General features: G+C 43.7%; 1 pseudogene across 1 annotated transcript in view; it reads left to right on the top strand.

Annotated features, from left to right (window-relative positions):
• Positions 1–304: 304 nt before the first annotated feature.
• LOC308162114 (myosin-4-like) overlaps positions 305–13,844 on the top strand; it is a 14,050-nt pseudogene continuing 510 nt past the window's right edge. Inside the window, exons 1-31 of the transcript in view lie at positions 305–511; positions 791–934; positions 1,158–1,314; positions 1,434–1,461; positions 1,682–1,796; positions 2,120–2,212; positions 2,288–2,351; positions 2,441–2,539; positions 2,857–2,960; positions 3,203–3,341; positions 3,505–3,623; positions 4,716–4,865; positions 4,965–5,135; positions 5,781–6,084; positions 6,459–6,523; positions 6,634–6,721; positions 6,841–6,958; positions 7,210–7,333; positions 7,420–7,556; positions 7,664–7,919; positions 8,319–8,561; positions 8,741–8,917; positions 9,220–9,365; positions 9,600–9,690; positions 10,045–10,434; positions 10,579–10,705; positions 12,376–12,494; positions 12,736–12,932; positions 13,044–13,227; positions 13,410–13,575; positions 13,781–13,844. The exon at positions 13,781–13,844 is cut by the window's right edge and continues 61 nt beyond it. The product of the transcript in view is annotated as a myosin-4-like (transcript). The remainder of the gene's footprint in view (positions 512–790; positions 935–1,157; positions 1,315–1,433; positions 1,462–1,681; positions 1,797–2,119; positions 2,213–2,287; positions 2,352–2,440; positions 2,540–2,856; positions 2,961–3,202; positions 3,342–3,504; positions 3,624–4,715; positions 4,866–4,964; positions 5,136–5,780; positions 6,085–6,458; positions 6,524–6,633; positions 6,722–6,840; positions 6,959–7,209; positions 7,334–7,419; positions 7,557–7,663; positions 7,920–8,318; positions 8,562–8,740; positions 8,918–9,219; positions 9,366–9,599; positions 9,691–10,044; positions 10,435–10,578; positions 10,706–12,375; positions 12,495–12,735; positions 12,933–13,043; positions 13,228–13,409; positions 13,576–13,780) is intronic.

Here is a 13,844-nt window from a genome sequence, read left to right as displayed (position 1 = left end):
TCTAACTTGTTTCTGGTCAGAATGGGCCACTACTTTCTGAGGTGTAGGTCCTGACATATGTTACCAAGTATTCACCCTTTATTTTATTATAGTATTGTCTTTGATTGCTTCCTAGCTGACTGTAATAGCTTGGACCACAAAGAAAACGATTTCATCTGGGTGGAGAAAACAAGGTGAGATATTTGAGTGTTTACATTCTAAGAATACATTCTGTTAAATATACTGCCTCTAACTCTGTTGACTGGGGAGGGTTAGTAAGACTCAAACATGTTTGTTGTTTAATCTTTCCTAGTGAGCCGCCACCATGAGTACGGACGCGGAGATGGCCATTTATGGCGCAGCTGCCATTTACCTTCGTAAGCCAGAGAGGGAGAGGATCGAAGCTCAGAGCGCACCCTTTGATGCTAAGAACGCCTGCTATGTGACTGACAAGGTGGAGTTGTACCTCAAGGGTACAGTTGTGGCCAGGGATGGTGCAAAAATCAGTGTGAAACTCACAGTCAGTCAGGAGGTAAGCCTTTCACATATAACCTATAAACTTTTAACCTATAACCTATAATATATAACCTTTAGCCAAACTGCTGCTTCCTTGAGCAGGTTGAACCTTTCAACACACATAGTTAACAAAAATGTTATTGATCAAAATAAAAAAATAGTAATATTCAAGTAGTGTGGAGGATCGTAAAGCACTGGTACTGTGATTCAATTAACCTTGTACCAACATTTCATCAGTAAAAAGTGATCAGTACAGTTGATTTGAGTGTAATCTAGATTTCCCACTGTGTTTCAGACTAAAGACTTCAAAGAAGATGACATCCTGCAATTGAACCCCCCAAAGTATGACAAGATAGAGGACATGGCCATGATGACCTACCTGAATGAAGCCTCTGTGCTGTATAACCTCAAAGAGCGTTACGCAGCATGGATGATCTACGTAAGAGATACATACACATCAGTGAACACAGAAACCTAAACCTAACCCTAACTCTAACCCATAAGAGATACATACACATCAGTGAACACCAGAAACCTAGCACACATTAGCAAACGCAGAGAACATCATCATACAGCATATCAGTATGTTCAACGATACCTAAACGTCCACATTCCAGCTAATCTGACTTGTCTAATTCACATATTTTATCCACTTTATCCAGACCTACTCTGGTCTCTTCTGCGCCACGGTGAACCCCTACAAGTGGCTCCCCGTGTACGACCAGTCAGTTGTTGACGCCTACAGAGGGAAGAAGCGTATGGAGGCTCCACCCCATATCTTCTCTGTCTCTGACAACGCCTTTCAGTTCATGATGACTGGTACGAGCTCTCATGGATGGATGGATAGTTAGATGTGCGACTTTATGATGATGCCTTGAATGCAATAATGTACCAAAATCCAGGGGATGAGTCTGAACAATGTGTTTCTTTGCTTGCAGATAGAGAGAATCAGTCCGTCCTGATTACGTAAGTTGTTCACTAACATGTTACTTTTCAAAAAGTTTTCCTTTATGTATGTTAGGTATTATGAAGTCAATATTGAGTAACAGAGTGAGAATATTTGAGAACATTGATTTGGTTATAAAACGTTTTACGTTAACGTAAAAGTTATAGCAATGTCATTTTATTTTCTTGCTTAATGAATGCTGATATGATCCTAACCCTAAACTTTCTGTGTATTAACCAGTGGAGAATCCGGTGCTGGAAAGACTGTCAACACCAAGCGTGTCATCCAGTACTTTGCCACCATTGCTGTGGCAGGAGGAAAGGGAGAATCATCTGGGAGCTCTGGTAAAATCAAGGTAAGTTGTGCTTGTGTGTTACCATTTAGAGTAAGTTGAGGTGAATGATTCAAAACACATCAACTTTTCTCTAATTTCTTCTAGTTTGACAGAGGGTTTGGGGTGGGTATATGTGCTGTTGGGAGCCAGTGGGCTCAGAGACAGCTGGGTGGAACCATGGGCATTAGACTGGGAGCCAATCACATTTCATTAAAGGATTGTTCATGAGGTCTGTACCTCACTATAGCCACCTTCTCAGCTAAAAGGAACAGATGTTGCTGAAAGAGACATGAAATATGAGAGATTTTCAGTTACTAACGCTTTAGCAACTTTGTCTCATTCAGGGGTCTCTTGAGGATCAGATCATTGCAGCTAACCCCCTGCTGGAGGCTTACGGTAATGCCAAGACTGTGAGGAACGACAACTCGTCTCGCTTTGTAAGTATGAGGAAAACACTTTGGCAGTTGTAGTTTTTTTGTTGAATGTTTTCTAACCGCCTTGTTCTACCTTAGGGTAAATTCATCAGGATTCACTTCGCTACGTCCGGCAAACTGGCTAGTGCTGACATTGAGACCTGTAAGTTGGTATTAGTCATTTCTCCATACTTACTCTACAAAAAAGGTTTTGCAATACTTTACACGTTTCTCTCCTGTTCTCTCTATCAGATCTGCTGGAGAAGTCCAGGGTGTCCTTCCAGCTTCCTGATGAGAGGGGTTACCACATCTTCTACCAGATGATGACCAACCACAAACCTGAGATCGTTGGTACGTCAAAGCAGAGAGCAGGGAAAACTACCTCCCTGCTGTGAAAGTGAATTACTCATGTAGTAGCTGCGGCACTAAGTAGAGTCAGAGATATCTAGGTAGAGATAGAGACATAGATATCTAGGTATAAGAGATATCTAGGTAGAGATAGAGATATAGATATCTAGGTATAAGTGATATGTAGGTAGAGATAGAGATATAGAACCCTAGATCTAGGTATAAGAGGCATAAGAATTGGGCTTTGGTTGAGTAATGTGCTTGGTTGAGCACATCATGTATTTGATTTAATAAACAACTTTGTTCTCTGTTCTCCACAGAAATGTGCCTCATCACCACCAACCCCTATGATTTCCCCATGATCAGCCAGGGGCATATCACTGTGGCCAGTATCGACGACAAGGTCGAGCTGGACGCCACAGATGTGAGTCACACAAAGGGTTTTTCTTTGTATCAATGTTTCTTTTGGTGTACCCAGTGTTTATGCCTCCTCTTATAGGGGCATCCACAAGAGCACTCTATATAACATTGTCAAAAACCTATTGTGCTGCTAGTCTACTAGAGGAATAGAGAAGTCTGACATTTCCATCCATTCTGACAGTGTGAGTTTATCTTCAATTCCTCACTGTTTTCTGTCCTCGCTAACATGAAATCTCTGTCTTTCAGGACGCCATTGACGTCCTGGGATTCAACAATGATGAGAAAGCGTACATCTACAAGCTGACAGGTGCTGTCATGCAACATGGCAACATGCACTTCAAGCAGAAGCAGCGTGAGGAGCAGGCCGAGCCAGACGGCCAAGAGGGTGAGTTCCACCTCCGGCCCCAAACATGAACAAAACAACATTTAGCACAAATGCCCAAATCAATCATGAAACATCAGAATAAAACTAGTACTTGTTGACAGAATAAGACACAAGCAGTCTTGTATGGCTCTGTCCTTGAGTCTGTTGCTCCTTCTCTTTCCAGTGGCTGATAAAATCTCCTACCTCCTGGGCCTGAACTCAGCCGACATGCTCAAAGCTCTGTGCTACCCCAGAGTGAAGGTCGGCAATGAGTATGTGACCAAGGGACAGACAGTGCCTCAGGTAGGGCATACATATTATTATCATACCATCTATATTTTTTTTGCCATATTGTGAACAATCTTGAAAAACATTTGGGGCCCTATTATGCACTTCATAAGTCTTAAGCAATAAGATGAGGCGGTAGATCTAAACTTAAGACGTGGAGGCGTGGTCAAGGCCACTTTGCTATTATGCGTGCGGTAGTGGGCGCCTAAAACCCGGCGCTAAGCCCAGAAATTAGTCATGGGTGTGTTTTGGGCGTCTTCTCAATCAACCCAATCAGCGTGCCAGGTGCCATTCCCTTTAAGAACCGTCTGCGTTAAGTCATTAGCGCTATGCTATTATGGAAGTCCTAAGAAGGAGGTCAGCGCGCTTCTCTGCAGAAGAAAGTAACAAGCTTGTGCATGAGGTCAAGGCTCATCAGTTCGCAATCTTTGGAACGGCGCGAAATCCTCCCCGAGCCGAGGTGGTGAAACAGGCGTAGGAAGAAGTAGCAGCGGCCGTGTTTGAAAACGTGCATGAAGTCTAGCGCCTAAGAACTTTTCAAACCACTTAGCGCTAGGCGCAAACTCAGATCGCATAATAGCAGGGGCGCCTAACGCACTTCATTAACATATGAACACTCCCACAATGAGTAATATATGCACGGGAGTCTTATGTCTTATGTGTGGGCGCCTAGGGACACCTGCATAATAGCAGTAGCGCGTATGAAGCGCATAATAAGGGTGGCGGTAGGTCTTAACCTGGCGGTGCGTCTTAATTAAGACTTAAGACGGCAAGTTAAGAAGTGCATAATAGGGCCCTTGGTTTTATAGTGCTTGCGTGTAGGTGCCACCCAGAGGTTCAACAATGTTGAGACGTCATAAAACACAAATGCCCAAATCAGTCAATACCAATATCAATGATGTCCAACAGAAACATCAACACAGAAAAAGAAAGACAAACACACAGCGCCCCTCCCTCTCTCCAAGTTCATGCAGTCACAATACTTGTATATAGTTTCTCTGATTCAGTGCCCTAATCCTTAAACCCTAAAAACGACCCTCCACCTGCATCACCTGGCCTACACATGGTCAATATCTCAGTTATTAACTAGAAGTATTTTTTTTCCAGGTCAACAATTCTGTGATGGCTCTGGCTAAGTCCCTCTACGAGAGGATGTTCTTGTGGATGGTCATCCGTATCAATGAACAGTTGGACACCAAGAATGCAAGGCAGTTCTACATCGGTGTGCTCGACATTGCTGGTTTTGAGATCTTTGATGTGAGTATGTTGTCAAAACAAGAAAACATGTTGTTATTCTGAAAGATTAACAGCCATGTATGATGAAAATATTCCTTTATTCTCAAATTCCATCAACAGTACAACAGCATGGAGCAGCTGTGTATTAACTTCACCAATGAGAAACTGCAACAGTTCTTCAACCACACTATGTTCGTCCTGGAGCAAGAGGAGTACAAGAAGGAGGGAATCGTCTGGGCGTTCATTGACTTCGGCATGGACTTGGCTGCCTGCATTGAGCTTATTGAGAAGGTAAGCAGCAATTATTATTATTATTATTATTATTATTATTATTGTTGTTATTGTTATTATTGTTATTATTATGAATAATATTTTTATTTATTTTTTATTTTTTATATATAGTCAGTTATAACTCATATGTGTGATAAAGAGATCCAGTCTGAATGCATGTTTTCATTCAGCTTTTTTGCGCCATAAAAGCATAAAGGTCTGATTACACTCATTAACGGCTGATGTTGCATCCCAACATTTACTCAACATTAACATTTCAAGTAGGAATTTTCAGACTATGTATAATTTCAGAAACTCACCCTTTGACCACGTGTGAGACAATTCTATAAGAGCAGAATTTCCGTTGTTTATAGACAGTTTTTCCAGAGAACTTACGCTGGTGTAATTATGACAATCAGCCACCAGAAGGTGTCTTTATTAGGAACTCTCGTTAAATACAGTACTTTACTTTTGTACATTAGTCTGATACACACCTTTAACCAAGTGTTTAACACCAGATGTTGCATATAGAAAACAATGTGTTTAAAGGGTTCATATGCTTCCACCACATGGCTATCAACTTATAACAGTGACTGTTGAAGTTATAAACATGAAAATAGTGTAAATACCAACTTACTAATTTAATTCAAATCTCTTTCTGCACAGCCATTGGGCATCTTCTCCATCCTAGAGGAGGAGTGCATGTTCCCCAAGGCTTCAGACACCACCTTCAAGGACAAGCTGAACAACACACATCTTGGCAAAACCAAGGCGTTTGAGAAGCCCAAGCCCGCCAAGGGCAAGGCTGAGGCCCACTTCTCCCTGGTGCACTACGCTGGCATTGTGGACTACAACATCACTGGCTGGCTGGACAAGAACAAGGATCCCCTGAACGACTCTGTGATCCAGCTGTACCAGAAGTCCTCAGTCAAACTGCTGCCCCTCCTTTATCCTGCTGCTGCAGCTGAAGGTAACATTTGCATCATGTTAATAACTAAGCATTAGCACGATAATTAGCATTAAGCCGGGCAGACACAACATAATTTTAGCCATGAAATTACCCACAACTCAATGTACATATGGGCTGTAAACCTGAGTCAAACCCTAACTTGATCCTGACCTTAAGCCTGACCCTGACCCTGACCCTAACCCTAACCCTGACTCTGACCCTAACCCTGACCCTAACCCTAAACCTGACCCTGACCCTAACCTGACCCTGACTATTTGGCTATACAGCTGAAATGTTTTACTATTCCGTGGCCAGCGCCATTTCTACTTTAATGAACAAACATTGAAGGGAGTTGATCAGAGATTTATAACACTTTGTTTTACTCTTTGAAAAAGACACTACAAAGAAGGGAGGCAAGAAGAAGGGAGGTTCCATGCAGACTGTGTCCTCCCAGTTCAGGGTGAGCTTTCCTCCTGCCTGCCAGTGTCTGTTGAAAAGTACTATCTCTTCAAAAGTGTGAATTAAGTGTGCATTTTTTGTGAGAGCACTATGTTTTGTAACCCCTCACAGGAGAACTTGCAAAAGCTGATGACCAACCTGAGGAGCACCCACCCTCACTTTGTGCGCTGCCTCATCCCCAACGAGTCAAAGACTCCAGGTACGACACAGAGAGACATACGACAGATTAAGCCCATGATTAAACTACTAATCATCATTACTATCCTTACATTACTGTACAGGTTTATTTAAGGGTTAAGATGCATTTTTGTTTTCCAGGTCTGATGGAGAACTTCCTGGTTATCCACCAGCTGAGGTGTAACGGTGTACTGGAAGGTATCAGGATCTGCAGGAAGGGCTTCCCCAGCAGAATCCTCTATGCTGACTTCAAGCAGAGGTAGAACACACACACACACACACACACACACACACACACACACACACACACACACACACACACACACACACACACACACAATAGTGCCCTTCCATGACAGAATTACTTTAGTTTAGTTTATTAGTTCATAGTTTCGTGTCAGTCCCCATTAATTAACAGCAGTACATGGAGCAACTTTAGCCTCCATGGCTGATTTCCATCTGTAGTCCCAAGCAACAGCAGTAACATATTTAACAATTCTCCCCATACAGGTACAAAGTACTGAATGCCGGTGTCATCCCTGAGGGTCAGTTCATGGACAACAAGAAGGCTTCTGAGAAGCTGCTCGGGTCCATTGATATTCCTCACGATGAGTACAAGTTTGGACACACCAAGGTCAGGAGATGTTGCCACATAACAATTTTCCTATATGTTACAATGTGTAACTCCTCCTTTGGACATGCCTGTTTATCTGTGCTCAGGTGTTCTTCAAAGCTGGTCTTCTGGGTGTCTTGGAGGAGATGCGAGATGAGAAGTTGGCAAATCTGGTTACCATGACTCAGGCTCTCTGCCGCGCATACCTGATGAGGAGGGAGTTCGTGAAGATGATGGAGAGGAGGTATGGGATGGAGGATAATCTCTTTAGCAAAATCTTTAAAAATATAAATGTGCCTTTCAAAAGCATAAAACTCACTATGCGACAATTGCCTTCCTCTTGTCAACCAGAGAGTCCATCTTCACCATCCAGTACAACGTCCGCTCATTCATGAATGTCAAACATTGGCCATGGATGAAGGTCTACTACAAGATCAAGCCTCTGCTGCAGAGCGCTGAGACAGAGAAGGAGCTGGCCAACATGAAGGAAGACTATGAGAAATGCAAAGCTAATCTGGTTAAGGCAGAGGCCCGGAAGAAGGACCTGGAGGAGAAGATGGTATCACTCCTGCAAGAGAAGAATGACCTTGCCCTCCAAGTTGCATCTGTGAGTGACCGGGCTCACAAGGACACACACACACACTCTCTCACTCTCTCTCTCTCTCTCTCTCTCTCTCTCTCTCTCTCTCTCTCTCTCTCTCTCTCTCTCTCTCTCTCTCTCTCTCTCTCTCTCTCTCTCTCTCTCTCTCTCTCTCTCTCTCTCTCTCTCTCTCTCTCTCTCTCTCTCTCTCTCTCTCTCTCTCTCTCTCTCTCTCTCTCTCTCTCTCTCTCTCTCTCTCTCTCTCTCTCTCTCTCTCTCTCTCTCTCTCTCTCTCTCTCTCACACACAACCATTTGTCCCTAAGTTTGCATTTGTCATAGATTTGTATTGATTTACTGTGTGCCCTTGGACTAGAATCAGTTTATATTTGAATACACATTGACTTTTTCTTCCCTCCCATAACCAGGAAGGAGACTGTCTGAACGATGCTGAGGAGAGGTGCGAGGGGCTCATCAAGAGCAAGATCCAGCTGGAGGCCAAACTCAAAGAGACGACCGAGAGGCTGGAAGATGAAGAGGAGATCAATGCTGAGTTGACAGCCAAGAAGAGGAAGCTGGAGGATGAGTGTTCTGAGTTGAAGAAAGACATTGATGACCTGGAGCTAACTCTGGCCAAAGTGGAGAAGGAGAAACACGCCACTGAAAACAAGGTCTCATATCACATACAAACTACAATCTGATCAAACTGTCAATGTCAAACAATCAATTAATCTGTGTTGTGTTGGTCCTGGAAAGAGAGAACATGATTTACAAGTGACAGTATATTCAATATAAACTGTTTCCCTTTGTGAGGTGAAGTGACAAGCGACTCTGTTGTGGCTGTGTTCAGGTTAAAAACCTGACTGAGGAAATGGCATCTCAGGATGAGGCTGTTGCAAAGCTCAGCAAGGAGAAGAAAGCCCTGCAAGAGGCCCACCAGCAGACACTGGACGACCTGCAGGCAGAGGAGGACAAAGTCAACACTCTGACCAAGGCTAAGACCAAGCTGGAACAGCAAGTGGACGATGTGAGTGGCCAATGAACACAAAGCTGTGCTAGTGTCAACCAAGATTGTAATGAAAGAGTAAAGCTCATTGTCTTCCATAAGTTAAAACTCACAAGAACATGAAACAGTCACATACAAGCTAAGCATTATTAGATGGCTATTATAGTATGAAAGCTAAGGTTGCTCATTTAGTTTGAGGCCATCATCATGAACCTGCACCCCAGTTTATGCTCTAAAAGGCTTTACTTTATTAATCTAGTGTACTTTATCATTGTTGTTCATTATTTAGATTTTGATGACAAATATGTGTGTTTCTCGTCTAGCTTGAGGGTTCTCTGGAGCAAGAGAAGAAGCTCCGTATGGACCTAGAGAGAGCCAAGAGAAAGCTGGAGGGTGATCTGAAACTGGCCCAGGAGTCCGTAATGGACCTGGAGAATGACAAGCAGCAGGCTGATGAGAAGATCAAGAAGTAAACACAAACAAATGACCACAAAGTTGGATTTGATATACATTGAACATTATTTTTCTTTACATTGTTGCAATAGTCAGAACCAGCATTGTGTTTGAACGAACAAAAACATGTTTCTATTGAAGTCGAAAATACACAAATCTGGACAGATGTCTTTCTGTAAACCAAAGTGAATGCTATGAACCACTTCCACTTCCACTTCCAAACTGCAATCAATGTGTTTGTGTTCTTCAGGAAGGACTTCGAGACCGCCCAGCTCCTCGCCAAGATTGAGGATGAACAGTCTCTGGGTGCTCAGAACCAGAAGAAGATCAAGGAACTCCAGGTACAGAACAGGACCGTCAGACGGCTCAGTTGGCTGTACAGTGTCTAACAACACTACAGTTACCATGCCTACCATTAACACTAAAGTTACCATGGTTACCATTAACACTACAGTTACCATGGTCAGGATCGCTATCGGAAACAGTGATCAATTTATCCTCGTGTTAGCACAGTCCTGGTTTGCAATGGTTCAGTTAGTTCAAGCATGATGCTTAAACACCATAGACTCCGTTCCGTATATTAACTGTAAGCTGCTTTGGATAAACACATCTTAATAATAACATAATCATTTGTGTATCCTTTGTTTTGACTGTGTTGTTGATTTCAGCTCTCTGTTTGTGTCTCCCCATTGTAGGCCCGTATTGAGGAGCTGGAGGAGGAGATCGAGGCTGAGCGCGCTGCCAGGGCTAAGGTGGAGAAGCAGAGGGCCGATCTCTCCAGGGAACTTGAGGAGATCAGCGAGAGGCTGGAGGAGGCCGGAGGTGCTACCGCTTCTCAGATAGAAATGAACAAGAAGCGCGAGGCCGAGTTCCAGAAACTGAGACGCGACCTAGAGGAGTCCACCCTGCAGCACGAGTCCACCGCCTCTGCTCTGAGGAAGAAGCAGGCGGACAGCGTGGCAGAGCTCGGGGAGCAGATCGACAACCTGCAGCGCGTCAAGCAGAAGCTGGAGAAGGAGAAGAGCGAGTACAAGATGGAAATTGATGACCTCTCCAGCAACATGGAGGCCGTCGCCAAGTCTAAGGTCAGTGTTTGTATGGATCAGCGTTTCTGGGGGTCAATTCTAATAAACGTGAAAAAGCACAAAGTACAAAGTCCAAAGCCTGGCACTTAGTGCTTGGCACAAGATAATCATGTAAAGTAATAACGGTTTATGTTTCTCTACCAGGGCAATCTGGAGAAGATGTGCCGTACTCTTGAGGATCAGCTGAGCGAGATCAAGACTAAGAATGATGAGAATGTGCGCCAGGTCAATGACATGAGCGGACAGAGGGCAAGACTCCTGACTGAGAACGGTAAAAATTATACTCCAGATACTGTTGAAGTTGATCTAGGACATCGTTTCTCAACGGGGGCGTTCAGACAACATCGGGGGGCGCTGGAACAAATATGTTTTAAAGGGGGGCGTTGAGGTGTTCTTGGGGGGCGTTCACGCATAAAGTATTTTTCTCATGAAAAACAGCTGTGTTATTACGGGCACATTCGTAAATGCACGAACGGTCAGTTCGCTCAGACAAACCGTGTTTTCAGTCAGAGCGCCCATCTCTGAGCGCTCTGAACTTGGCCGGGCTCTGTGACGCAGACACACGTAGCGCAGCGCCCCAAAAAATAAAAGTGAGTGTAATTTAGTTAAAATTAGTGCTAATACCATACCACCATACCAGAACATCACAGCAGGAACAACCTATCTCAAAAAAGCGATCGTATTGTAATAAACCAGTCCCGAAAGTTCTCTGTCGCTTACCAATAATCGAACCTAGAGAAATCAGCTACGAATGTCCCCTCCCCTCGCAGGTTCATCACAGTATATTACATAAATGTATTACTGTTAAGTGTTGTTGTGGATGTTATCCCTAGTGCCATTCTGAGGTTAGCATTGCGATGTGTTTGCAAACTAAAATATACGATCGCTTTTTTGTGATATGTTGCTCCTCTTGTGATGTCCTGGAAACTAACGCATCAGCTGCAGCGTCTTTTGTATTGATCAGCTGTCATCAGTGTTATTACGGGACAAAACCGTGTTTTCAGTCAGAGCGCCCATCTCTGAGCGCTCCCAGAGCGCAGAGCTCTGAACTTTGGAACTTATATGACAAATTCGAAGTGGTCAGTTTATGAAAATAATACCATAGAATACTAAATAAAATATTAAAATAATAGCCCCCTAGCGTTTGCCGCCATATTGTGACCCCCCCCCCCCCCCCCCCAAAGTCCAATCAAAAATGAATAAATATTAGCATCATAAAACAGCAATTTGGAGAAATGCAACACCAGCACACTTAAAAAAAACTAACAATGTTAGTTGTAATGTACAGTTCTGCAGCCTACTGTTTGTTCTGCATCGGACATGTGTGAAATTGCTGCTGTTCCGTAGCAGTCTGTTTGTATTCTCTGATGTTGTCTGAGTTTGTTTAACACTCAGAAACAGCATTTTTATTCACATTCAAATGGCTTTTCTGCTCTCTGGTAAACTAATGATAATGATATTCCAACTGCCCAGTTAAATCCAATCTATTATTTGGCATTCAGTGACATGCTTTTTAAATTATATAACACAGAATATTAGTCAACATTAATATTTAGGGAAGAAAATAAGCCTACTTTTTTTGATGGGGGGGGGGGGCGGTAAGAGGCCTGGATAATGGACAGGGGGGCGCTGGCCCCAAAAAGGTTGAGAACCACTGATCTAGGACCATCTTACACACGCCATACCATATTAACCAGTAAATTAGATTAGATTAGATGAAACGTTATTGTCATCGCAGAGTACTATATAACGAAATAGAGTTGGGAGTAACACTTAGAATAAATCGAACTTGACATACAAATTAGAATAGCAAGTATTGGCAGGATTACTTTTTGTCCATTACAACACAACTTACTCCACCAACAACAATGAACATTAACCATTAAAACTTGGCCATCAGCGAACAGATACCCTATTAACCAGATGCTCTGTTCCCCACAGGTGAGTTTGGTCGCCAGCTTGAGGAGAAGGAGGCCCTGGTGTCCCAGCTGACCAGAGGCAAACAGGCCTTCGTCCAGCAGCTTGAGGAGCTGAAGAGACTTGTTGAGGAGGAGGTCAAGGTAAGGGACTCAAAGTAGACTCCACCAACGACAACATTTTGACTACAGCTTCACTGACGCTTTTACACATTCTCTCTCTGTCCTTCTCTCACTCTGTCCGTTTCTCTCTCTCCTTCTCTCTCTCTCCTTCTGTCTCTCTCCTTCTCTCTTTCTCCTTCTCTCTCTCTGTCCTTCTCTCTCTCTCTGTCCTTCTCTCTCTCCTTCTCTTTATTCCTGTCACCTCTTCTATTTCTCTCCCTAGGCTAAGAACGCACTGGCCCACGGTGTCCAGTCTGCCCGCCATGACTGTGACCTCCTGAGGGAGCAGTTTGAGGAGGAGCAGGAGGCCAAGGCAGAGCTGCAACGCGGCATGTCCAAGGCCAACAGTGAGGTGGCTCAGTGGAGGACCAAGTACGAGACTGATGCCGTCCAGCGCACTGAGGAGCTGGAGGAGGCCAAGTGAGTCACACACAATATATTGTACCATTTACCTCAAGAGCCAGATGTACAGACATTCTCTGACACAATCCCTCAGACGTGAAGATTTAAAATCCTTCATCTGTCTAACAGGAAGAAGCTGGCCCAGCGTCTGCAGGAGGCAGAGGAGACCATCGAGGCGACCAACTCAAAGTGTGCCTCTCTGGAGAAGACCAAGCAGAGGCTGCAGGGAGAGGTGGAGGACCTCATGATTGATGTGGAGAGAGCCAATGCTCTTGCTGCCAACCTCGACAAGAAGCAGAGGAACTTTGACAAGGTGTGAAATAACAAAATAAATATATTCCGTGCTAGCGTCATATTGGCCTAAATTTAATTGATAAAATGGGTGTATTGTTACATCATATTTCTTATTACAAAAGCCCCAAGCCCTCAATACAATAATGGACAGAAAATGGCAAAATATTACATGGATCACATGAATCACATGGATTTCTCTAGGTCTTGGCAGAGTGGAAGCAGAAGTTCGAGGAGGGCCAGGCAGAGCTGGAAGGAGCTCAGAAGGAGGCTCGTTCTCTGAGCACGGAGATCTTCAAAATGAAGAACTCCTATGAGGAGGCTTTGGATCAGCTGGAGACTCTGAAGAGAGAGAACAAGAACCTGCAACGTGAGTCCAACAGCAGCAGTTGTATTTGGCTTGCGAAGGGGTGTCTAATTTGATCAAGCCACATATGATTGACCTTGTTCTTAAGAACAATGTAGACATATTTTAATACACTTAGCTTTGACATAATTGTACCTTTTTTTCTTATCACAATATAATACAAAGAAAATCTCCCTGTTCTGAATGACTTCTGTGTTTATGTTTGCAGAGGAGATCTCTGACCTGACTGAGCAGATCGGGGAGACTGGCAAGAGCATCCATGAGCTGGAGAA

The sequence above is a fragment of the Nansenia antarctica genome (genome assembly GCF_963989245.1).
Source record: "Nansenia antarctica genome assembly, chromosome: 7".
In the NCBI taxonomy this organism is placed as follows: Eukaryota; Metazoa; Chordata; class Actinopteri; order Argentiniformes; family Microstomatidae; genus Nansenia; species Nansenia antarctica.
The sequence above is the reverse complement of the archived record's forward strand: the minus strand, read 5'-3'. Positions and strand labels throughout refer to the sequence as shown.